At 36.0% G+C, this 27,799-nt stretch overlaps 1 pseudogene; it reads right to left on the bottom strand.

Annotated features, from left to right (window-relative positions):
- Positions 1–21,106: 21,106 nt before the first annotated feature.
- LOC147830440 (histone deacetylase complex subunit SAP18 pseudogene) lies at positions 21,107–27,576 on the bottom strand (annotated as a pseudogene).
- Positions 27,577–27,799: the final 223 nt, after the last annotated feature.

Raw genomic sequence — 27,799 nt, 5'->3', positions numbered from 1 at the left:
ATTCCCCTCTGCCATATCACCCTATTTGGAGCCAGTTTACTATGGACTGAAAGCTTTACAAACTGTGAGCCAAAAATAAGCTTTCTTCCTTTAACTTGTGAGCATCAAGTGTTTTTCATTATGGGTATTTCAACAACACAAAAAGTCACTAAGATAAGAACCTTCTGTGTTTAGCCTAGTATCACTTCTTGTAATTGTTATTGATTAACCGAATGCATCAGTAAGGTTTGAAAATATTCCTTCAGATGTATAATTTGGGTGAGAAAAACATCTTTATAGACTACTTTATTCAGATTGTGTCAGACAAATACCAAAGATTTTCTGAATGAACAATATTGGTAGATTCATCAGTCTGAAGAGAATTGTATTCACTTTGTCATTCTCTGAATAATAATTGTTTCTTTACCTTCTGTTGATATCTGCAGTTCTAAAATAAACTCTTACTTGATAGAGGCAATTTATTAATCATTGTGTTTGCTTTATTCTCAATCATTTCTTTTACATTTATTTGCCAGTGGAAGTTTATGTTTCACTAATTGCTTCATAACACCATAAAGATAGTGTCTTTAGCTTTTATATTCTTATCATTATTACACCGCATGTTACTTTCCAGGATGCTTGAATATCCTTCTATTTTCCCTAAGAAATTTTGATGTTTCTCATAGTGCTGTTTGTGTCAGAGGACATCACCGTTTTGAAATACTCATAATGAAAGAGGTATACTTTCAGCTGGCAATTCAATTCCAAATTTCAAACAATTTTCATCTTTTTTGTGCAATACTTTTAATGTTGTTTAATCTGTCATTTAAAATACTAATAATAGTCCAGTCATTAGTTAGGTATTATTACTATCACTGCTAATGGTCTTATTTTTGTTATCAATCTCTTCTAAAAATCTGTTTAAACTTCTTAGTCATGATATGTCCAATTAAGAAAAAAAGTCCAACTCAGATTATACTTTACAATAATACATATTCTTATATTTGACTTCCAGAAGTGATAAATTTACATATTTTTAAGAAATACATGATAATAAGAATGGGAATTTGATGCATGGTAATTTATACCATTTACCTGTATATCCTTACATCCATAGCTATATTTTTAATTATTGAAGTTTTTACTTCTTGTGGATCTGCCTTAGTAACCATGCTCAGTCTGTGCACAGTAGATTAGTATGACATTATTTTGGCTTTATTGAAAGGAATAGCATTTATATGAGTTTATTCTAATAGACTGTTTTGTGATAGCTATTACAAATAATTGTTATCATTTAAAAATATATAGGTAATAAAATGTTCAAGTATTAACATGGTGGACCAGCAGTGGTATATGTGACTTTCTTTGGGAAACACTGCTCTATTCATGACATCAGAATATTGAGTCACTTAAAGAAACCCACTATCTTCCAGTCATCTCACCACCTACATTTTTCCATTAAAGGACATGAACTGTCATGAGCAATATCTGTAAGTACTCAAATCCTGCTTCCAAATCTAATTTTTATGACCAATTGTTGGAATTATTAACAGAAGAAAGAGTCAAAGAGAAATCTGGATCATAAAAACCTCCTCCACTCTCTTCCACACATCTCTAACTGAGGGGTAATCATAGTGGTTAAAAAAAAAGTAAGTAGAGAAAATTGAGTTCCAATTGGGTTTTTAGTTTGGAACTCTTTGGCAATTTAAGCCATTATGCATGTGGTTTCCACTTGTTCATATTGAAAATAATTGTATTCATCTGGAAGGATTCTTGTGAGGTTTTAAGATAAGATATCAAATGTAGCTTGCCTGGCACAGATCTTGGTGCATAGCAAATATTGAAAACATTGCAAATATTTTTAATTCTTTTCTTTTTTTACTCTGGCTAAGCTTAGAATATCCCTCACACACTTTACATGGTACTGGTGAAATTAAATTACATTGTAAAATATACTTCAAGCTGTCTCTTTATTAAAAGTAAACAAGATTTTCTTTGGAAATTTCAAAGGCACCAGCAAATCTAAGAAGGAACACAAAGGATGAAAAAATTTAAACATTTCTAAAGCATAATATTTTTGCCAGAGTCACCATGGTCTAATAACGTACTCTAAATGTTGGATATTTTGAGATCTTTGGATGAAAGGCACCATAGAAATAAGGTGTTATTACTGTTAATTTTCACATGTCCTGCCAAACAAAAATTTTTAAATTATACAATCAAGCCACACATCTTGGTGTCCTATCACATCATCCCTTAGCTGATGCAAATGCTCTAAGCTTGTCAGTGAATTTGAATAACAATACACAAAATTATCATTTCAGCTTTGAAAACAGGATATTTTTTCCTTTAACTGGTGAACTGAGAAATATTTTTTAGAGAGAAAAAGGTAAAAGTGGATAAATTAATATTTAAGCAAAAGACTTGTTAACATAGGCTAAAATGATGTCTCAACTTGAATATTGTTGTCATTTTATTATTTTTCTCTCCAAGAAAAAAAGAGCCAAACAATTTTTATTTTAGAAATTCAGTGTGAGCTTATGTATCACGTAGTTATTTTTGTGTCCTTTCCCTCTGAGATACAGGTTACATGGAAATATGGGTAATGTTTCTTAATCCATCCCCACCTCCACCATTTATATGCTTTTCATTCATCATAGGTATTATGGAACAGGTCCAGATCAAAAGGCCTTGGTATTAAAATATTAGGAATAAAATAAAGCTAATGAAATAACTCCATACCATTCAAAGATCATTGTGTCTTAGGATGATAACATGTAGTAACACAAAACAATATGGATATCTTCTGGAAAAGCGAATGAGCCAAGTAAACTTATATTTGATTCAGGTCGTGTCATCTGGCTGAGCCACTTAAAACTATTATAAAAATGGAAATGAACTTACTAAATGTGTTTATTTTCTTTTAAATTAAGAAATCTTTCTAAGTTATTTTGAAACTTAAACTGCCTATTTCTTAGCACAGAAGAAACATAGTTTCACTCTACAAAAACTAGACCACAGGAAAAGATTATTTTGTATTCTTCATTTAATACACCTTGGTTAAAATTCTAGTCTGTCTGAAAATATTTCTTAACTTCTCCTTTCTATAAACATTACTTAATGTTAATGAGAGGATACAATGTTTTATTTTTATCACTAGAATCTTAATTTTACATGTTATATTCAAAGTTTTCTGACTTAAGAAACAAAAAACTATTAAAATATCAAAACACAAAACTCCATGAGCAATCCTATCATTAGGTGTAATCATTATTTTTTATTTTAGAGAACCCGGAAGGAAGCTCTCCTGCCTCCATCCCAAGCTCCTAGGGCAGAGAAGGTGAGCCACCCACGCTCCAGAAGCACCCTCCCCCCTCCGTGGAAATGAGAAGACACATAAACAAGCCTCAAAAACAGACTTCTGGATCACCTACAGCAACCCCAAAGGGAAACTAGATAGAACAATCTGATACTCAACCACCTGGACTCTCTGAACTGGCAACAAAAGAGGATCTGGGAAAAATGAAATCAGAAATAATTACTCAGAAAACAGCAAAAATTTTGCTCATGGTGCAAGACATGATTAATAAATCTAGAGAGGACACAGATAAAAAAAATAAAGGATCTGAGGAACATGATGGAATCCCAACATAGGAAACAAATGGAATCCATAAAACAGATGCAAATAGATTTCCAGGAGATTAAAAGCTCCATCGAAAGTCTGTGCAGCAGAATGAACCAATGTGAGGATAGAATTTCAGATATAGAAGAAAAGAGTGCAATTAGTGACCAGGAAAAGAAAAATTGCTTTAAAATTGTAAAGGAACAAGAGAAATCAATCCAACAGCTGCTAGACAATGCAAAAAAGAATAACATAAGACTGATTGGACTCAATGAAGAAACAGGAGAGAGTGCAGATGACATAAAAAAACTCTTCCCAGAAGTTATGGCAGAAAACTTTCCAAGGAGGGGAAGAGAACTTGACATACAGATAAGTGAGGCATATAGGTCTCCAAATAGCTTTGATCAAAAAAAAAAAATCTACACATAGGCATATAATATTTAGGATTCCAGAAATCCAACAGAAGAGCAAAATTCCACAAGCAGTGAGAGAAAAGAAACAAATCACATACAAAGGAAAGCTCATCAGAATCACAGCAGACTTCTCAATGCAAACCCTCAAGGCAAGAAGAGCTTGGAGTGATGTATTTCAAGACCTAAAGGAAAACAGCCTCCAACCCAGATTGATGGACCCTGAAAAACTATCTTTCAAAATTGATGGAGAAATAAGATGCTTTCATGATAAAGAGCACCTCAGGAACTTCATGAATACCAAACCAGCACTCCAAAAAATTTTAAACAATACCCTAGGAAAAGACAATGAGGATCACAACCCCAGGAAACCCAGCAGAATGAATCCGTTGAGCGTGACAAATTAAACGCAAAGGGGGAGAATCCAACAAAAAGAAAAGGTCATGACAAGGCTTTTAAAACTTTTCACTTCATCTTCCTAATGAGTGTATAATTCAGTCTTATTATTGTACTGATTAGTATTTTTCTGATTCTAGAGTTGCACACCATTCCTTGTGCTATACTGGCTATTTATCATCTTTTTATGTCTACATTTTAATTGGGTTGTCTATTACTGAGCTCTAAGAATTCTTTATATATTCTGCTCATAGGTTATATGCATTGTAAATATGGTCTGTTTAAGGACTATTTTTCATTTTCTTAATGATGTCATTTAAAGTTCTAAATTTTGATGGAATCTCATTTATCAATTTTTTTCTTTTATATACATCATGTCTTTTTTATCCTAGGTGGTTCTTGCCTACCCTGAATTCATAAATATTTTCCCTTGTAATTTCTTCTTAAAGTTTTATACTTTTAGGCTTTCTTATTTAGGTTCATAGATCCCTTCAAGTTATTTTCATGTAAGGAAATAAAAGGTTGAGGTTAATTTTTTATATACAGATACCAGGTGTTCTAGTGCCATTTGCTGAAAACACTATCTCTTCCTTGGCTCTTGAATTAAGTTTATATTCTATAAAATGCTAATGTTAAATAATCTTTCAAAACTCAGTGGACCATATATGTGTGGTTCTATTTCTAGATTCTCTGTTTTATTCAAATGATCTATATATCTTTCCTTACACCAACACTGCCTTGATTACTGTAGCTTTAGAAGAAGTCTTAAAATTAGGTACTAAACACCTTCCAACACTATTTTTTTTCTTTTTCTTTTTACTTTTCTAGGTCCTTTGTACTCTTACATAACTTTTAAATTTCAATATCCAATTCTTCATTTATAGCAAGTATACACAGACCTGAATTTTTATATATACCTTGTGTTTTCTAATCCTGATAAATTCAAATACAAGTTCTAGGGGCTCCTAGAAATTTCTTAGTATTTTCTCTGTAGATGATCATTTCATCTACATATAAAGATTTGGCTTCTACCTTGCCAATCCTATCTTAATTGTGTCATTTTATTGCCAGACTATTTTGGTGGAGACTAGGTTTCAAAGTTTAATGGACAGATAAAGAGTAAGCATATCTGCCCTTGTTCCCCACCTTAAGGAGAAAGCATTGTATCTTCTCCATTCATATAAGGCATTCTTGCTGGAAGTGGGGAGTACATGTCTTTAATCTGTTGAGAAAGTTCTGTTCTACTTCTAGTCTCCTGATAGCTTTTACCATGAACAGCTGTAGAATTTGGTCCAATACTTTTTCTCCAACTAGTGACAGGATCATATGGCATTTTCCTTTCCTCTGTTAAAATGATGACTTTTGGGGATCTATCTTCCAATGCTGAAACAACACTGCCATCCTTATAACAAAACCACTTTCTACATCCTGCCAGATTTGACTTCTAATAGTTTGTTTTGTTAAACAAATTTCTATCTATGTTCATACTTGTTTCTTCTATTATCTTTATCCAGTTTTAGGATTAGCACAATGTTGAGTTCTTAAAATGAGGGGAGAAGTGTTCCTTCTTTTTTCTGCTTTAATTGTTTGATATAATTTAACAGTTAAAATGTTTATGAGCCTGCTGTTGTCATATAGGTAGGTTTTCAAGCTAGGAATATACTTCCTTTAATAGGTGCTATTCAAATTTTATATTTCTTCCAGAGTTAGTTTCATTAATTTGTCTTCCAAGGTACTTCTTAGAAGTTTTCAAATTTATTTCAAAACAGATTTTTGAAATATGTTTTCTATATCCTTTTAAATTCTGTAAAATCTGTGGGAATGTCTCCTAGATCTTGATATTGTAATTTTAAAAATGTATAATTGATGTCGTGTAACAAGTAGAAAAGGTCTAAAGGTGCAGGGGAAGTGGGAGGGGTAGGAGAAAGGAAAAAAGGGAAAAGAAAAAATATGAGAAAAGGAAAAAAAATGGAAACAAAGTCTTTGCCAATAGGGAAGGCCTGGGGGGGTGGGGGGCGGTGAAGGGAGGGCAGGGGAAGGGGAAAAAAATAAGAACCAAGATACGTCATGTAAAGGTACAAGATCCCAATGATGAATGTAACTGCATTTTATAACTAAAATGTACCAATAAACTTAATGGGAAAAAAATCATTATTTTTTTATTTTATTAGTACATGTTTGTCATTCATGCAGTTTACAATCATCCCGAGGCACGGTTTCATGTATATACCAGTTTGTTCTTTTTAAAAATCCCATTCTTTTTTTTTTAAATGTACAACTTTATTATCATTCACTAAACACACATATATACAAAAATTAAAATTATTCAAAGAAAAGCAATACAAGGGAAAAAACTATAATAATATTCAAATATAATAGAACTCAACCAAAGCAAAACGGAAAAGTACTTAAACATTTTCCCATATAATTGAAAAAGACATCTAAAGCATTAACAAGACATCAAAGGATATGATTTGTTTTAGAAAGATTTTCAAAACTAATATTGAACAAATAGTGGTCTGGAAAAAAATTCTAATTAGCTAGTAGACTCCACGTAGACCATATTTTTTAAATTTAAATTTGAATACCATCATGTGACACATGATGGAAGTATAATCTGAGAAATATGTTATTAGTCAATTTCATCCGTGTGTATCGCAAAGTACCACACAGAGTGCCAACTTCTAAGTGCAAACAGAAAAGGGATATGTCAGTCATCTGTGATGGCCCCTTGATATTATCCAAATACGTAGTTAAACACGAGATACATGAGGCTACCATTGGCATAGCAGTACGCTGTTTTACAGTAAACTCTTTTGTATAAGTAGGATTATGCTCTAAAGGATGAAAAGAACAGCATGTTATGAGAAGTACCTAAAACAATAACAGTCATTTATCATACTATTGAGTACTGTTTGTACTATACATAGTTGTATGTGCTTCTTCTGGAAACATACCCTTTACTCCTTTGATCTCAGTGACTCTTCCTTCCCAACCCACTGATGAGCTCCAGCCTAGTCTCTATCTACATCTCTTCCTATAGTTTTAAACACAATCTGTATATGAATTCTTTACAGATTCCAGCCTGTAACTCTCATCTCTCCCCTTCCCCTCCTGCTACCCCTACCCCTTTGAACCTTTTCTTCATATTTCAAATTATCAATTATTCATTTTAATCATTTTAATCCTTAATTACACTCTCAGTTTCTCACACTAGAGAAACTATTTGGTATTTACACGTGTGTCCTATTTATTTCACTTAAGAGGATGGCCTCAATATGCATCCATTTAGCTATAAATGTCTCTAGTTTCTCATTCTTTATGGCTGAGTACTATTCCATTTCACAAAAACACCCCACATCTTCTTTATCCAGTCTCCAGTTGATGGGCACTTGGGCTGTATCCAAGCTTTCAGTATTACAAACTGTGCCACTATAAACACGGGTGTACATATATCACTGTGGTATGATTCTTTTGATTCTTTTGGTAAGATACCCAGCAGGGGAATAGCTGGGTCAAATGGGACCTCTAGTCCTAGTTCTTTGAGGTATCTCCATACTGATTTCCACAGTGGTTGCACCAGTCTGCACTCCCACCAACAATGGAGAAGGGTTCCCTTCTCCAAAACTCCCATTCTTATTCCCTTCCTCTCTACCTCCTTCTCCAATTCCCCTATCTCATTTTTTATTCTTCTTGATATTATTAGCTCATATTATGGCATATAATGTTTACATTAATTGAGGTTATTAGGTCCCTGTACATGGATATCTTTATTCTATTTATCCCTTTTCCACTCTTCCTCCCTCCTTGTCCTTGTTTTCTTGGACCACTTCTCTTCTGTTGGAAGAGAATTTCAACAGTATCTGTTGTGATATTACCCTTTTTCATTTCTAATTGCATTGAATTCTAATTGCATTGTCTTTTCTCTCTTTTACTTGGTGAATCTGGCTAACAGCTTGTCTGGCTTTTTTTTTTTAAAAGAATCAGCTCTTCAATTCTTTGATTATTTTTACTGTTTCTTTAGTCTCACTTTCATTGGTTTCCACTCTCATCTTTATAATTTTCCTCCTTAATTTTGGCTTGGGGCTGGTTTGTTGTTGCTTCTCAAGTATATTAAGATTTCTCTTAAGGTTGTTTATTTAGGCTTGCTCTGTTTTCCTGTTGTTGATATCTATTTTCATTGCACAGTGGTCTGAGTCTATGCTTAAGGTAATTTTAATTCTTTTATATTTACTTAAGCTGGTTTTGTGGGCTGATATAGAGAAGTTGAATAGTCTGTATTTATCTAAGTCTATATGTTCAAGGGTCTGGTTCAGCTCTGATATTTCTTTATTGGTTTTTTTGTTGTTGTTGTTTAGTTCATCTATCTCTTTGAAAAAGATAAACAGAAACTGCCCCACTCAGGGACACCTGCAAGCCCAGATACCCCAGAAAAGCACAAGGCCTCCTCTGCACCAAGACAAAAATTTTCCACTCCTCCTGGGATTACCCATCCCCTATCCAAACCCTTGCCCAAGCCTCCCTGGGTCAACGGTCTTGTTGCCTTTGACCTGACTGCACCCAGGCTGAAAATAAAACCTCACTTGTTGCTTCATTTTTGCCTGCTCTGGTTGTCTTGATGGTGCCTCAGTTTATCCTATCACTTCTATGATTTCTGTAAACATGTTAGTAATCCATCTGTGCTATCTTCTATTTTTTTCTGTAATTCCAATTAGCCTTAGATTGGTCTTATTGTCATCTTCTAGCTGCTGGATAATCCTTTGTTCTCTTGTTTTCTTTTTGGCTTCTTTGAGTTCTTCATCATAATTCACTATTTTATCCTCAGTATCAGAAACTCTGTCTTCACATTGGTCATCTCTGCAATTTATGAATTCTATACAACTTTTTATTTCAGGTATTACTGTCTGACATCTTTTTAAGGATTCCATATACTTGTTGATTCTATCATTCAAATACTGAACTGTTTTGGTGAGCTCATGCAGTTTTTTACCTATTTCCCCAAAATTTACCATAGGCATCATATTGAGAGAACAAATATACAAAAGTAAAAATCTATTAAACACAAGAAAAAAAATATAACTCCACATTACCAAATAAATCTAGAAACATACAAAACTTAAACCTATAAGATGTCCAGTAAGAATACAGATGAAATATTCCAGTGAGATATTGCATATGTGAATCCCAAACAGCTTCTTTGTGAGAGAGTCTGAGGGCTCATACCCCAATAACTCCTCTGATCCTTCCATTACAATACTGAAGCTACCTCAGACTCAGGACCTTTTGTCACCAGGTTGTAGGCATTCTTGCAGAGTCTTATCCAGTCTGAATCCTTGGATTAGCAACTCTTGGTGTCCTTCTCCATGGGTGTGATGGTGGAATTGGCAGACAGGTTCACTGGCACTAAATTATCCACTGAGTCAGGATTATTCCTATGCAAGCAAACCAGCTACAGTAGTAACTGGCTATCTGTCACAGTGATGTCTATCTGGGCAAGTTGAAAAATAACATATAATGAAACCACATTTTGGATCTCTCTTTCATCGAGATAAGAAAACCATGGTTATAGTATAACCATCCTAACAGCTCAATTATTGACCCAAGTTAATATACATGAAATGTGATGGCTACGTCTCTTCTAATTGTGAAAAACAGCATTCAAAAGTAATTTAAAGAATCAGTTATCTAAAGCCCAGGCGGTTGGGACTGGGTAATGCCAGAGGCAGGAAAGAGAAGAAAAACAAAGTTGTTGTTGTTGTTGTTTTAACGTTTTGCCATGTGAGATGGGAAGGAGGAAATAGGAGGAGGGCAAAGGATCCTAATAATGTTAAAGGTATGTTATATACTTAAATGGAGATAACAGAGAAAACTGGGTACAGAATTGGTAGGGAGAAATGAGGATGGGAAAATATTCTATGACTGAGATAAATATTAAAGGGAGACAAATGAAAAGAGGGAGAAGAAAGAAAAGAAAAATTGAGAAAAAGTAAAAAACAGGAAAAGAAGTCAAAATATATGGATAAAAGTAGGAGGAATATAAAGAGACAAGGGAGACTTTCCTTACCCTGTAGAAACTATATTGGAAGAAAAAAGGCAAGAGGAAGAGAAGCACACACACACATAAACAGGCATATTCATATAAGAAAAAAGGGGAAAATAATGAAATAAAAATGGGGAGAAAATGAAGAGAAGGAGGAAAACAGAAAAACTACAATAAAATTTTAAAAATGAATCAAAGTTTTGTATTATTTTGGATGTGTGGCTGTTTTCCTCAGACTGGATTTAAGAAGCAGAGCTCAAACCAGGTTGTATCTCTTTTTGCTCTGGAAGTCTAAGGTAGCAGTCCACCCCTAGAATAGTGCTGGGTGCAAATATCTGCATACAGCGGGAACAGGCACCAATATGACTTTCCAATCCTGTGTAACTTAGGCTGAACCGAGCCTCCAACCACACAAGTTGGGTCTATGTTCACTGGATCCAGCCCCTCCAGCCTGCTTTCCAACTGCTGGCTGTCTCCTGTGCTTGTCCTTCCCTCATCCACTCTGGAAACTTGATAGTGTGGAGTTAGGCTTAGAGCCAAAGGGGTTCTCTAGGATCCAGGTTCAAACACTGAGCCCTTCCTTACAATAGTGTCCCACCAGTTCTTGTTCCATGATAGTGGCAGCAGGCACTTGGCAGAGTTCACTCACCAATCACTTACTATGAAAGGCCACTCTGGAAGCCATATCTTGTGTTCTTCTTGCTTGTTCCAACTGTGGCTGATTCTCTTGGTCCTGATTCAGAAATGTTTTTGTTTCACTTTGTCTCCTGGCTGGTGACTGGGCAGCCCCTCTTGGTTGTGGTGCAGTCTGCAGTGGCTCTCCTTTCTCCTCCATCATTTGTTCTATTTCCATATCAGGCAATTCTGTATGTTTCCCTTTGTTAGTTCCCCCCTGGTTCCCAGGAAACCTCCTCTCACTTTGATTCCTCTCCAAGCCACTGTTTTCCAGACTCTGGATTCTTTGTCCTGGAGAAGCTGTGTTGCTGCCACTCACTGCTCCACTATTTTTTTTGCTCCTCCTATAATCAGTATTAATATATCAGATGCATATCCTCTCAAAGTTTTCTCAATTTGTAAATCACTTTCAATTGGTTTATTTGTAAGCCAAAAAGGCATTGATTCTGTGCATTCTAAGGATGTATATTATTGTTCCTTTTACACTATCTCACATGCTTCTAAAAACTTTGGAAAAGTTACATTATACTATGTTTTTTCACAGAAATAAAGAAAACACTCCTAAAATTTGTATGAAAACACAAAAGATTCTGAATAGCCAAAGTAATGAAGGAGGGAGGGAGGGAGGGAGGGAGAGAGAGAGATAGAGGGAAACAAAAAGCCAACCAATCCTGGAGGCATCACAATATCTGACCTCAAAACATATTACAAAACTATAGTAATCAAAACAGCATGGTACTGACATAAAAACTGATGTGTAGACAAATGAGAGAGAATAGCAAAGCCATAAATAAACTCATATATTTACTACCAACTGATATTGGACAAAAAAATCCAAAAATATGTGTTGGAGAAAGGACAGTCTTTCCAATATTTGGTGCCATGAGAACTGTATATCAATATGCAAAAGATTTCAATCTTTTATCATATACAAAAGTCAACTCAAAAGTATCCAAATACCTAAATGTAAGTCTGAAACTAAAACTACTAGCAGATATCACAGGAGAAAACTCAAGACACTGGTATAGGCAATAATTTTTTGATAAGCTCTCAAAAATGCAGGAAACAAAAGCAAAGACAGTATTATATCAAACCACAAAGGTTTTGTACAGCAAAGGAAATAACAGATAGAAGATACAAACTTGAGAATGGGAGAAAATATTTGCAAACTTTTCATCCTACAAGGGATTTCCATCCAGAATATAAAATAAAATTTAAAAACTCAAAGAAAAACAAATAATCCAATTAAAATAATCTGAATAAACATTTCTCAAAATTATATAAAATGGTCAAAAAGTATATGTTGGTGAGAATGTAAATTAGTACAGCCATTATAAAACAAAAGCAAAAACAAACAAACAAACTAAATCCAGTATGGAATTTCCTCAAAAAACTAGAAATAGAACCAACACATAATCCAGCAAATCGCTACTGGTTATATATTCAAAGGAAATGAAATCAGTATATCAAAGAGACATTTATATTCCTATTTATTGCAGCAGTGCTCACAATAGCCATGATATGGAATCAATGAAGGTTTCCAGCAAATCTGAATGGGTAAATTAAAATGTGGTCTATACATAATGGAATATTATTTAGATGTAAAAAGAATGAAATCATGTCATTTGTAGCAACATAGATGAACTAGAGGACATTACATTAAGTGAAATAATCCAGGCACAGAAAGAAATGCCACATGATGTTGTTTATATGTGGAAGTTAAAAATGTCATTTTTATAGATACAAAGAATGGACTAGTAGTCACTAGAGGTTAAGAAAGTTATGGAACTGTGTGATAGAGGAAGGGTGGATAACAATTGCACAGGAGAAATAAGTTGGTAGGGTGACTATAGGTCACAATAATTCATTAGATATTTTATGAAGAACAAGGAGAGTTTGAAGTTTCCCAACACAATGAAATGGTAGCATTGTAATGAGATGGAAATGCTTATTGCCCTGATTTCATCATCATCCATTCTATATGATCAAATTATAACACTATATTCCATAAATAGGAACAATTATTTCTTGACAAAAAGTCCTCTTTAGAAGTTAATAGTGAAGTAAACAAGCCAGACAAACAAATGACTATTGTCATTCAGACAATATATTGTGGAACCCTGAGGTATGGGACCTACTGAGCCTGGAGGAAACTGCTCAGGATCTACTAGCTCTATTTCTAGTTTTTTGAGGAAATTCCACACTGTTTTTTATAATAGTTGTACTAATGTACATTCTTACTAGTGGTATAGAAGAGTTTCCCTTTCTCCATATCCTCACCAGCATTTATTTTTATCTTTATGGTAATAGCCATTGTTACTAGGGTATATTGACAGAATACATAGATAGATATATAGAATATATATATAGTTAGAATATATGTAATTGAATATATATTGATTGATAGAATATATATATTCTATATATTCTAGATCGATAGATAGATAGAATTGTTAGAATTCCTCTTGGTCCAAGGCAGTGTGCTCTTCTCTCTAATGAGTCACAAGAAAGTATTTTCTATGCACAAGGAAACTCTTACAATTGGAGAAACAACATTTCAACATGTAAAAATGCTAAATAGTGGTGAAAGAGTTAAAGATTTCTATGAGATGGTAGTACTGTATTAAAGAAATAGAAAGTTAATTGTCAAATGAATGGCTGTGACTTCAGTTAGACTAGAGCTGTTTCTTTGCTTGTTTGGGACACCCTCTCTCTGACAGCAGAGGAATGGCACCAGCTTCACCTGCCATTAGATTGCCTGAATTGCACATAGAACATAGACATGGAAGTAGAGATGACTGGTTGTCAATATGATGTATTCATTAATTCATACAATAAACACTCTGTGACGTGAAATGTTCCAGGTGATAGAAATATTATAATGAACATTGAAGAATCCCTGATAGAAGAAGCTTAAATTTTAGATGTGGAGGGGAGAAGTTGGAAAATATATATTTATAATTAACTAACTTGGGCACAGTGGCACACCAGTAATCCCAGCTACTTGGGAGGTTGAGGCAGGAGGATCACAAGTTTCAGGGCAGCCTAGGCAACTTGGTGAGAACTTGTCTTAAAATAAAAAAATAAATAATTGTTTTTTAAATGGCTGGGGAATGTAGCTCAGTAGCAGAGTGCTTGCCTAACATTCACAAAGCCTGGGTTTAAACCTCAGTGCCATAAAAAATTAAGAAAATGTGGATGTCAGCTTGTGATGAGGTCTATGGTAAAAACAAACATAAAGCAGGATAATGTGTTTAGGGAGTTTTATCATATGGAAGGGTGGAGGTGGGTTTCTGTTTTATTTAGTGATTAGAGAAGGCCTCATTTTTTCATGTGCCTTAAATAAAGCAAGAAATCAAGTCATCCAGTGCTCAAGCTAGTGTGCAGCGGTCAGAGGAGTAGGTATGGTTGGAAGTGTTAGTATGTTTGAGAAACATCAAGTTATGTGCAAAGGCAGGGTGACAGAATATGAAATAAGAATGGTGAAGGATGGAGATAGTATCATATGAGCCCCTGAGGCCACCATAGGCCTTCTGCATTTTATTCTGAATGGATTGGAAGCTTTTTGAGCAGAGAAGTGGTGTGATCTGGATTATGATCTAAAAGGCTCAATTAGGTGTATTCATGACTGGCAAGATAATTTGAAGGAACCAGTACAAACTGAAAATGTGAGACTCTGTTAAAAATTTATCAACAATTTAAAGATGGCAAGAAAGGAGCACTTAAGCTGAGCATTAAGTCCTTTGGAGTCCAGGACCCCATATACATGCATGGGTCACAGGTTGATGATACAGGACAGTAACACTGAGGTACTGAGTATACATTACCTGAGATGAGGGACAGAGGCAGTGAGAACTGAATCAGTGTAACAACTCGGGGAGGAGAGAGCATGGTGTACTACAGTAGAGATAAATGTGACAACAGAACTAATGAGGACACAGTACATGCTGTTGCTTTTGTAGAAAAGTAGTGGGAATTTGCTAATGGATTGGTTGCAATTTGTTGAGATAGAAAAGAGAAGAGTAGGTTTGTAAGGAAAATCAGAAATTCATACTGGAACTTTGAGATATCATTAGTAAGCAAATAAAAATGACAAATAGGTAGCTGGATATATGATTCTGGATTGAGGGGAAAGAGCTAGATTATACATCCAAATTGAAGGAGTCTCATCTCCATAAAGAAGGCATTTAAGGGAACATTCTGGGCCACCTTACCACTGCCCTCAGTGTCAAGGAACAGAGCTGCCCCAGCACAAAGGAAGTGAACCTTCCAGGCTGCCGTACCACCACTCTCAGCACCTAGGAGGTAAGCTGCATAGATGTCACAAGCACACATCCCCCATTCCTTAAAATGAGAAGATATGTAAACAAGTCTCAAAACCAGGCTTCCAGATCACCTAAAGCAACACCAAAGGGAAACAAGATGGAACAATCTGATACTCAACCACCTGGATCCCTGAACTGGCAACAAAAGAGGATCTGGAAAATATGAAATCAGAAATAATTTCTCAGATAACACCAGAGATTGTGCCCATAGTGCAAGCCATGAAAAATAAATCTAGAAAGGACACAGATTAAAAAAATAGACGAGCTGAGGAGCATAAAGGATTCCCAACATTGGAAACAAATGGAATCCATAAAACAGATGCAAATAGATTTCTAGGAGATTAAAAACTCTGTTGAAAGTTTATGCAGCATAATGAGCCAATGTGAGGACAGAATTTCAGATATAGAAGATAAGATTGCAATTAGTGACCAGGAAAAGAAAAATTTCTTTAAGATAGTAAGGGACCATGGGAAATCAATCCAGAAACTGCTAGATGATGGAAAGAAGAATAACATAAGACTGATCAGAGTCAATGAAGAAACAGGAGAGTGTAGATGACATAAAAAAACCGATCACAGAAGTAATGGTAGAAAACTTCCCAAGCAGGGGAAAAGTAAGGCATGTAGGACTCCAACTAGTCTTGATCAAAAGAAAGTCTACACATAGGAATATAATAGTTAAGATTCCAGAAACCAACAGAATAACAAAATTCTACAAGTAGTTAGAAAAAACCCAAATCACATACAAAGGAAAGCCCATCAGAATCACAGCAGATTTCTCAAGGCAAACACTCAAGGCAAGAAGAGCTTGAAGTGATATATTTCAAGCCCTCAAGGCAAACAGCCTCCAACCCAGATTGATGTACCCTGCAAAACTATCTTTCAAAATTGATGGAGAAATAAGATAATTTCATGATGAAGAGAACCTTGAAAACTCCATGAATACCAGACCAGCACTAAAAACTTTTATATAAAAGTATCTTTCAAAATTGATGGAGAAATAAGATATTTTCATGACAAAGAGAACCTTAGGAACTTCATGAATACCAAACCACCACCAAAAAATTTTAGACAATATCCTAGGAAAACACAATGAGGATCACAACCCCAGGAAGTCCAGCAGATTGAATTCATTGGGCACAACAAGAAATTAAATGCAAAGGGGGAGAATCCATCAAAAAGAAAAACTCATGACAATGATTAGTCAATACATACCAGTTATAACCATCAATGTTAGTGGTCTGAATTCACCAATCAAAACAGAGAGACTGGCAGAATAGGTAAAGAAGCAAGATCCAACAATATGCAGCATACAAGAAACACACTAAATTGAAAAAGGAACTTGTAGACTGAAAGTTAAAGGGTAGAAAACAATACTCCATGAGACAGGAACCTGAAAAAAAAGCAGGAGTAGCAATCTTCCTTGCAGATCAAGTGGATTTCAAACCAACACTGATTAAGAGAGACAAAGAAGGACACTACATCCTTGTAAAGGGAACAATCCAAAAGGAAGAGAGGGCAATCATAAACATATATGCACCAAACACTAGTGCGCCCAACTCTTGAAACAAATATGGACATGAAAAATCAAATAAGCACTAATACAAGTGTAGTAGGGGAACTCAATACCCACTGTCACAAATATATAGTTCAACTAGACAATAAATAAGCAATGAAATACTAGAACTCAATCAAACTCTTGAACAAATGAACTTAACAGATGTGTACAGAGTGTTCCACCCCACAAAATCAGAATACACATTCTTTTCAGCTGCACACAGGTCATTCTCCAAAATAGACCACATACTCACCTATAGAACATGTTTAAGTAAGTGCAAAAGAATTGAAGTTATCCCCTGTATATTATCAGACCATAGTGTGATGAAATTGGAGATCAATAGCAAAAAAACCCACAACAATTTCATAAACACATGGAAATTGAGCAATACACTGCTGAATAATGAATGGGTCACAGAGGAAATTAAAGAAGAAATCAGACAGTTCCTACAATTAAATGACAACACAACATATCCGAATCTATGGGACACAATGAAAGCAGTCTTACAAGGGAAATCCCATAGCAGTGAATACTCATATTAGGAAAACAGAGTGAGCCCAATTAAACAATCTGATGCTGAACATCAAGCTTCTAGAAAAAGAATAGCAGGACAAACTCAAACCTCATGCAAGGGAGGAAATTATAAAGATTAGAGCAGAAATCAATGCAATGGAAACTGACAGAACAATACAAAAAAATCAAAAAAGCCAAGAGTTGGTTCTTTGAAAGAATAAACAAAATTGACAAACCCTTAGCCAATCTTATCAGAAAAAGGATAGAAAAGGCTCAAATCCAGGCAATTAGGAATAAAAAGGATGAAATTACAATCAATACCTATGTCAAGAACCTATACGTCAATAAGATGGAAAACACAGAAGAAATGGATGGATTCCTAGATAAGTATGAATTACCAAAGTTGAATGAAGAAGACCTAAAAAGTTTAAACGAGCCAATGTCAATCAATGAAACTGAAAATGTAATTAAAAACTTACCAATTAAGAAAAGCCTGAGTCCTGATGGCTTCACTGCTGAATTCTACAAGACATGTAGAGAGAAACTACTGCCACTACTGTTTAAACTTTTCAAAGAAATTGAAAGTGAACCAATACTCCCCAATCCGTTCCTGGAAGCAAGCATCACCTTGATCCCCAAAGCAGAGAAAGACACAACCGAAAAAGAGAACTATAGGCCAATCTCACTAATGAGCATAGATGCAAAAATCCTTAATAAGATACTGAGAAGTAGAATGCAGAAGATCATCAAGAAGATCATACACCCTGACCAAGTGGGATTCATCCCAGGGATGCAGGGATGGTTCAACATACATAAATCAATCAATGTGATACACTATATCAATAGAGCCAAGGAAAAATTACATATGATCATCTCAATTGCTGGAGAAAAAACATTTGACAAAATCCAACACACATTTATGATAAAAACCCTACAAAAATTGAATTGGTATAGATGGTCTCTATCTCAATCTGAAAAAGCCATCTATGAAAAACCAACAGCCAATATCATACTAAATGGTCAAAGACCGAAACCCTTCACAGAAAAATCAGAAACAAGACAAAGATGTGCACTATCATCACTCCTCAATATAGTTCAATATAGTTTTGGAAACATTAGCCATAGCAATTAGACAAGAGAAAGGAATAAAAGAATAAAGATAGCAAATGAAGAAGTCAAATTGTCATTATTTGCAGATGACATGATACTCTGTATAGAAGACCCCAAGAACTCCACCAAAAGTCTTCTAGACATACTAACCAAATTCAGTCAAGTAGCTGGATACAAGATCAACACACAAAAAGCAATAGCTTTCCTCTACACAAATGACAGACTCACTGAGAGAGAAATAGGGCAAGCAATTCCTTTCACAATAGCATCCAAAAATCAGAAATACCTAGGAATCAACCCAACAAAAGAAATCAACGACCTCTTCTCTGAAAACTGTAGCACCCTGAAAAGAGAGATTGAAGATGATATCAGAAAATGGAAAGACATCCTCTGTTCCTGGGTAGGAAGAATCAACATAGTGAAAATGGCCATACTTCCAAAACTGCTATATAGATTTAATGTAATTCCAATTGAAATCCCAGCAGCATACTTCATGGACCTTGGGGAAAGCAATCCAAAAATTCATTTGGAACAAGAAGAGACCTAGAATAGCAAAAGCAATTTTAGGCAACAGAGACATGGTTGGGGGTATCACACTCCCCAACCTGCAACTATACTACAAAGCTACTGTGATAAAAAACAGCATGGTACTGGCAAAGAAACAGACCTGAGGACCAGTGGAACAGATTAGAAGATGCAGAGACAACTCCAGACACACTCAGCCACCTCATCTTTGACAAAAGAGCCAAACACCCTCACTGGAGGAAAGATAGCCTCTTTAATAAATGGTGCTGGAAAAATTGGGTTTCAATTTGCCAAAGATTAAAACTAGACCTATATCTCTCACCATTCACTTAACTAAAATCAAAATGGATTAAAGATCTAAATATTAAAATAGAAATGCTGAACCGGCTGGAACAGAGCTTAGGTAAGAACTCTTGGAGACATTGGTGTAGGAAAAGATTTTATGAACAAAACCTCAGTTGCCTGTGACCTAGCACAAACAATCAACAAGTGGGATCTCTTCTTATTAAAAAGCTTCTGCACAGCAAGAGAAATCACCAACAGTGTGAAGAGACAACCCACAATGTGGGGAAAAATTTTCATCTGCTGTTCCTCAGACAAAGGTCTACTATCTAGAATCTATAAAGAACTAAAAAAGATCAGACCTCCCAAATTTAAAGACCCAATCCAAAAATGGGCATCTGAAATGAACATTTTTCAGACAATGAAATAGAAATAACAAATAAGCATTTGAAAAAATGTTCAACATCACTGGTCGTTCGAGAGATGCAAATGAAAACAACACTGAGATTCCACCTCACCCCAGAAAGAATGGGTGCTATCATGAAATCAACCAATAACAAATGCTGGAGAGGCTGTGGGGAAAGAGGAACCCTGCATCACTGCTGGTGGGAGTGTAGACTGGAGCAACCACTGTGGAAATCAGTATGGAGATACCTCAAAGAGCTAGAATTGGGAGTCCCATTTGACCCAGCTATTCCCTTGCTGGCTATCTTCCCAAAGAATTAAAAGAATCATACCACAGTGATATATGTGCAACCACGTTCATAGTAGCACAATTAGTAATAGCTAAAACTTGGAAGCAGGCCAATTGCCCATTAACTGGATAAGAAAATGCTTCTTTTTAAAAAAAAAAAAATAAATAAAATGGAGTACTACTCAGCCATAAAAAATGAAAAATTAGAGACATTTATAGCTAAATGGATTTACATTGAGGTGATACTCTTCTTTGTTTTGGCCAAGTTCAATTTTTTATTAAAGAGTAATAGTTTGAACCTTAGAGAATTTTAAACCTGGCTTAACAGTTTAATAGCTTTCTATCCCACTCACAGATGTGTGAAAAACATATATATAACTGATACACAAAACATTATCTGAGTCAGTGATTAGAGTTTGGGCATACATAACAGTCCCAATTTTGCTGGGGGGATACTGAGAAGACAGAGGCAGTGTCATATGCTATAATTCAGTTTCAATGCCCAAAGTGAGGCAGTCAGGGCACACATGAAAGCACTAAAGAAGATGCTGTTGTGATGACCATTTAATGTTTGAGGAAACAGCTCAGTTATTATCTAAATCATTCTTTAACTGTACTTTTGGTGGGAAACTGAAATGTATCTGTAAAGGAAAAATTTCAATTGGAACCAAGCAAATTAGAACTGGGCAAACCAACCAAACTACTTTACATGGGAGAGTAATTTGAGATTATATGAGAACCTTTGTAAAACTTTATAGCATATGAAACCTGGCCTTTTCTTAGTTCCTACCCACTAGAGGTACGTAGTCGTATCCACCCCCAAACAAATGGGAAGTTAGTTTTTGCTATTCTCCAAAAAAAAAATCAAGAATTTTATATCTAAAACTCAAGTCTATCTAGTCTGAATGAATAAACAATCTAAGGATTGCGTGGGGTAAACTACAGCATCACAGAGCCACTAGATATAGATTCCAGGCTTATCTCTAATTTCTTTCTTATCTGCAGGCACTATAAACCTCTACAAATACCTAAGGAACAATTCTACAGGCTAGTATTTCTATTTCTAAAAAGCAGAAACAACAACAACAAAAAACTTGATTCAAGCAATGTGTCCTAGGCTACAGAGCAACTAACAGTCAAGATTTAAATGTTTTGTTCTATTGGTCTTAATCACCATACTACACTGCCTCTCAGATCAGATACATACCAGTCCCACCACATAATAGGATATGTGAGATTCCATTCACCCCACCTCCCATCTTCAGGTTTTAAAAGGTAAATCTTCCCAGCCTTACTCTGAGCTCCACCCCTTGTTTCTTCTGTATGGGTTCCTGCGTTTAAAATTTCCCTTTCCTTCATTTATGAAAACCAGGGGCCTCACTGTAGTATTGTTCTTTTTTCTAACCATGTGTCACTGTACCCTGATCAAGGCAGACCAATCTCTTCTAACTGAGCAGATTCTTGAACTTGCCTTGGCTCATACTGCTCTAAAAAGCCTCTTCTGGAGCTGTAGCTCAGTGGTGAAGCAATCGCTTAGCACTGCATAAAGCCCTGGGTTTGATCACAAGCACTGGAAAATAAAAATAAAGCAAAAAAACCCTGCTGCCTCATTTTCACAGGTCTTTTTTTCTAACTCTATACCACAAATTTGTGCTCAATTTCATATAGTCCCATGGCTTTCTTGTTCTGCCCCTCTGGGGCTTAAAATACCCTCTATTTAGTATAAACCCCCCAAAGGAGCTGAAACTCTGTTCCCATGCTTCCATGAACTGTCACACTCAGGCCGATTGCACACATACAGTTTTTCCCAGAAAACTAAGAGCACTTTCCTTCATATTTTACAGAAGGGCTTGAAACACAGACTTTTTATTAATATTCATACTACAGTACACCAAATCTAACTTCTAAATAGATGCACTGTAATTTTTTTAGAACTTAAAGGCTTAATGGCAAAAATCAGTGGAGAAAAAAAGTATAAGTTTATTTTACATAGCTGGGTGAAAAATAAATTTGGGAGAGTAAATAATATTTAATACGGTCTCATACGCCCTGAAGGAGGTGGTGCTCGATTTGGAGGGGTAACCTATTTGGGACTTCTGTTACTGCAGAGTCATGGAATCATCTGCCCCCTTTCTGCCAGACATGGTCCTGTCAATCTCCTTAACTCGATAGACAGGCCTTTTAAAATCGATAAAAACAGTTGTGAAATTGAAGTGTGCACCCTTTTTTCTAGCTTCTGGGTAGACTTCTTTTACCAAACTAGTCAGTTCTCTCATAGTTGCATCCATCCAGCTGTAGATCTGCAGCTCGCTGGACGGGACGTTGCCGCGGTGGTGGAGGCCATTGTTGGTGGTGAAGACCCGCAGCAGCACCGGAGATGTCTTCTCGCAGTCAATTGGCTTCTCTGGCTCCTTCTTAATTTCCCCCTGGGTAACACCATCTTCTTCCTTCTGGCCGCCAGACGCTGGCCTCTAGGAGATAATCTTAAGTGAAATAAATAGTACACACGTGTAAATACCGAATAGTTTTTCTAGTGTGAGAAACTGAAAGTGTAAATAAAGACTAAAAGGTATAATAGATAGTGTGAAATAGGAAGAAAAGGGCAAAGGGGAAATAGGAGGGGTAGGGAAAAGAAAGAAGGGAATGGAATTAATATGAGAAAATGAAAAAATGGAAACAAAGTCTTTGTTACTAGGGAGGGATGGAGGGGTGGAAGGGAGGGCAGGGGAATGGGGAAAAATATAAGAACGAAGACAGATTATGTAAAGGTGCAAATTTCCAATGACGAATGTCATTATATTGTATACCTAAAATGTATCAATAAAAATAATTGAAAAAAAGAAATAAAAAGTCCCACACATACCAGTCCTAGAGAAAATAAACTCAGAATGAGGAAGAGAATGTGCTTACTTTGAGGACTACAGGTGCGCATTTCAAGACTCCTTAATCCAAAGTAAGTATCCTGAACCAGCATGGTAGAGCAAGTACAAAACTAATGCCAAAATGCTGAAGAGATAACTTTTTTCAAAGGAAAATAGATAAAAGTTGAGCCCTTTGATAGATGTGATAAGAAAAAGCTTTCTGATGGAGATGAGATTTGCACTGGATTTTAGAGACTATGAAGAACTTTGTTGAGGAGAGAAGGGAGAACATTTTAAGTAAAAGTGATCTGTAGACCCAGAGTCTGATATTATCATCATTATTTGTCTTAGATTGTGTATCTTCTAAAACCAAACCATACAAAAACAATTTCCATGGAAAAAGCTCCCAGGAATTGCAAATAAGGAAGATGTATTTATAAAGACAGTAAAGGATATATTAATAAACCAGTTAACTATTTTTTTCAAATAGAGCCTTGTCCCATTGAGGATCATCTGAGACAGTGAAACTCTGCAGAATCATTCCACTAGTTGACAGAGACTGAGATATTTTTATTCATCCGGTCTCATGCACCCTTCCTGCTGGTTGAGGGTTGTATCTACAGTGTTTTAGTTCATACCTGCTGTGGACCAGGAAGATCTTAAGGGCTAGAAGAAACTGCAGGAGGATGACTTCAGCATACAGAAAAATCTTGATTCCTCTTGCATCTCACTAATGAAATTTCTGCCTCAAATCTTCCCTAGTTCAGTAAGTGGTACCACAATTTGTCCAATAACAAGAGCCAAACCTTAGGAGTCATTTATTCAACCATTTCACTTATTAAATACAATGTTCCTTTTGTTCATGCAGATGTTGAGTCTGAGCAAATCCTACATGCTTTACTTCAAAAACCATCCCTAATTAGTCCCTTTCTCTCCATCCTCTGTCCATGATTTGAGTAGGCCAAGTTTTTGTAACCCTCTTTGTGCAGTGGTGATGGTCCACTCATATGTTTTTGTCTCTGATTTTCCAATCTTAGTTGTTCCAGATCCTTGTCCAACCAAATTATCCATTCTGCACAAGATCTCTGTTTATCCCTAGCTTAAGCCACTTCTATTTCCATGTCCTAAGTAGATAACCAAGTGTACTGCCTAAAGCTGTGCTCAATGGGAGGATTTTCCTCTCACTGGTTTACAGGCATTGTGGATTGTATTGTGTTCTTCAAAGCAAATGTTAAAGCCATAACCTCTTGTTCCTGTGAATGTGACCTTATTTGAAAATTGGGGTGTGTACCGATATGATCAAAATGAGTTTATATTGAATTGTCAAGTGTTCTTATTTTTTTTAAGAGAAAAGAAATTTAGACATACATATACACAGCAAAGAAGGCCATGTGAAGACAGGAAGAGAATAGAGTCATACTGCTACAAGTTAAGGAATGCCAAGGATTGCCAACAACTACCAGAAGATACAAGCAGGAAGCTGAAAGCACCAAGGGAGGATTCAACCTTAGAGCACCTGCAGAGAGCATGGTTGTGACACCTTGATTTGAGCCTCCAGAACTGTAAGAATTGTATTAATTCTTCCAGCTTGTGGTACTTTGTCATGGCAGCCCATAGAAACTAAGACTCAGGACCAGCCCTGAATGGGGTACAGTACCATAGCAGTCCATCTTCAGCTCATGTGCACATATGGAGATAACCCTGCCATCAACTATGCTCAGATAGTTTCCTCCCTTATTCTGGGTCATCAGGGAGCCCCACTACCCATGATAAATAACAGGAGTGAACTGAGAAAGAGTTGGCAATTCAATGGGGTAAATGATGTCAAGGCCTGGGCCATCTTTGGGTATGTTGTAATAGTTATGGTCACAACTGATTATAACTGATTCATCTTTTAAGGATTTGCAGCTAGGCTGCCTGGATGTATGATGTGATGGGTCTGCAACAAGGCAGCTCATGAGGGACAGTTCTCACCACACAGTCTCTTGATTTCCTGTGGTCAGATGGCTTTTTACTACTAGGAGCCAGTAACACAACTGGCACCCAGTATGCTATACCTAGCAGCATACACTGAAATGGTATATACTTGTTTGGTGCAGGTAGCTTGGCTCCACACTTTCTATTGTGGCTTCCCTAAACTCCATATGTTATCTTTTTACATCACAAATATTTTTTGTAATTTATGGTCTGCTGGGCACACTACACTGCAGTCTGAATCTGCTGCAAATGGTTTTCTTCTGCTGGATTTCCTTAATTCTGGGGCAAGGAATTAAGATGTGTTATATAGGTCCTACTCAATCCTGGTGCCCTCCTGTTTGATCAGTGAACACACAGGCAATCAAAAACTAGTCAGTGCTTACATTTTAAAAATGTATTATAGTAAAAGTCACACCCCCTAATATTCCCCTCATTTCAGATACACTTATTTCATTGTTCTTGCCACTTTCTGAAGCAATTCTGGAAGTCCTTTTTCATGAGTGTCTTTATGAGGTGTGATTAAAGTATGATGAATGCTGCTATCAAAAGCCATCCAGTGGAAAGGCGGACTTTTAAAAACACTACAGGTGTCCTCATCTACATTGTTTACTATATCTGGCACTAGGCAACTTCTGGCTTTTCCCAAAAATTAAAATGACCATGAAAAGTAAATGTTTTGAATCAAATCAATACATCAAGGCAGCCATGACAGGGCAACTAAAGAAATTCACGAAAGAGAACTTCCAGAGCTGCTTCAGAAAGCGGCAAGAATGAATGACTCAAATTATTGAGACCATAATGTTAAGTGAAATAAAGCAGACATGCAAGGTTAAATATCACATTTGTTTCTTGTATATAAGAAGCTCAAAGTATACATAATTTAAAGAGTAAAATAAAAGATAGACAATAGGAAATAGGAATATAGATTTTTGCAAATGGTAAGGGGACTAAGAGGTGGAGGAAGGAGGGAAGGAAGGGGCCATAAAAAGAATTAAGATGTGTTATTTACATATACCAACTCCCTTCAATGAATGTAATCATTAAGCACTACAAATATGTCCTAATAAAAATTGTAAAAATTAATACAAAATGAAAGGTACAAGAATGATAGTATGTGTTTGAAGTGAGTGGGAGTATTTGCAGGGGGGATTAATAGCAATGTTTTTTTGTTTTTACTGTAATAACATTTGTTTTATTTAAACACATACTGTATTTTTTGCAGTTAGAGTCCTATATCTAGGGTAGAGTATTCGGTCTCAAGAAGCAAACAGGCCTAGTAAGCATTGTGCTTCCTTCTTAGTGCTATGAGGGAGATGCAATCATCTGTCCTTTACCTTTTGGGAAAGCATTCTGGAGATTGAATCCTGGGGCTTTGTTCATACTAGGCAAATATTCTACCACTGAGCTACACCCTGCCCCTGTCCTTTATTGTGAAGTAGATGTTGTAGTATGCCTCAGGCCTTGCTTCCTAAAATATTGCTCCTTAGATTTGCTCCCCAAAATCTTTAATGATGTGGCAGGGGTCATATTGTATACATTACCTTTGCTGTTATGGTTGTTCTTCATGATGACCTAGCTTCAACAAGTGTGTTTTAGATGGGAGAATTGGCTCAGGCCTGGTAAAGAATTGTCAATTTCCATTAGGGCACATGACCACATCTCCCTGCTAATCCATTTTTGATCATTTTTGATTATGTGTATGTATAACAATGTCCTTTTCCATTGTTTACTTATATTGCCCTTACAATATCTATATTTCATATACTCTCTCCATAAGCCCTACAGGTTAGGCCTTCTTGGCTCCCTTTCTAACCTTGATGTTCATTACCTTGATTCTACCAGTAAAGTTCTATCATCTGGACCCTGATATTCCATAATCTTACCATATCTAAAAGTATTTCTTATTGTTAATCATGACCAAAGAGAACAGCCACAACTGGGCTTGACAATGATATTGATGCCTTTCTTATCAATAAATTTATTTCTTTTTTAAATATAGTTTCTTCTGTTCTTATTTATCAGAAAGTCAGCAGGTGAGTTGTTTAGTGTTAAGTGTATCCACTTTTATATGCTCATCATCTGAGCCTTTTCTTTTCTTTCCCAACTCTCTGCTTCAAAAGATTTAGCATTTATATTTCACATAGTATAGGCCATAGCTTTCTTGTAGGAGCTAAGACATCCTAATTGATGTTATGGCTCTTGTTAGGGTTTTAAATTCTGTATTGTAGGAGGTTAACTCTCTATACAAAGAGACTCTTGCATATTCTAATTTTCTGTATTTCTTAATCCAGAAATCTCAGTTTCTTTTCACCTATTTTGCCTACCACTTTATGTTGGGTAGCCCTGTACTATTTTACTGAATAGTTCCTGGCCCTTACCTAACAGGCCCAGAGATTCCTCAGGTAGGATGCTCAGATTTGACCCTAATTAGGGATTTGGTGGACAGAAGGTAGGTTCGGGTTGTTCCCAAGGGAGCAATTTGTTGTCTTTCAAAAATAGATTACCACATCATCTACGAAGAAGAGAGATAGATTAGTCTTGTAACAGGGAGGAGTGAGAGGCTTCTGCTGGCCCATCAAATTCAGCTGTGTTTCAACATTCTCAAGCATATTGGCCCCATCTCTAGTCCTAGGGCCCCATTTCTTAACTGAAGCCCTTTCTCCATTGTATCAGAGTTGCTGAGGTCAGCAGTTCAATTTTTACTGAAGTTCCAGTACAGTTATAATTAGGTTCTTGGAATGATCTTAGGTTTTCCCAACATCCAGCAGGAGGTGATTCAGCTCAAAAATTTCTTGTAGAGTCCAATTTCTAGGGCCATTTCTGGTATTCATC

The sequence above is a fragment of the Heterocephalus glaber genome, unplaced genomic scaffold (assembly GCF_053883595.1).
Source record: "Heterocephalus glaber isolate CG9 unplaced genomic scaffold, H.glaber_assembly_v1.0 deba00000122, whole genome shotgun sequence".
NCBI lineage: Eukaryota > Metazoa > Chordata > Mammalia > Rodentia > Bathyergidae > Heterocephalus > Heterocephalus glaber.
The sequence above is the reverse complement of the archived record's forward strand: the minus strand, read 5'-3'. Positions and strand labels throughout refer to the sequence as shown.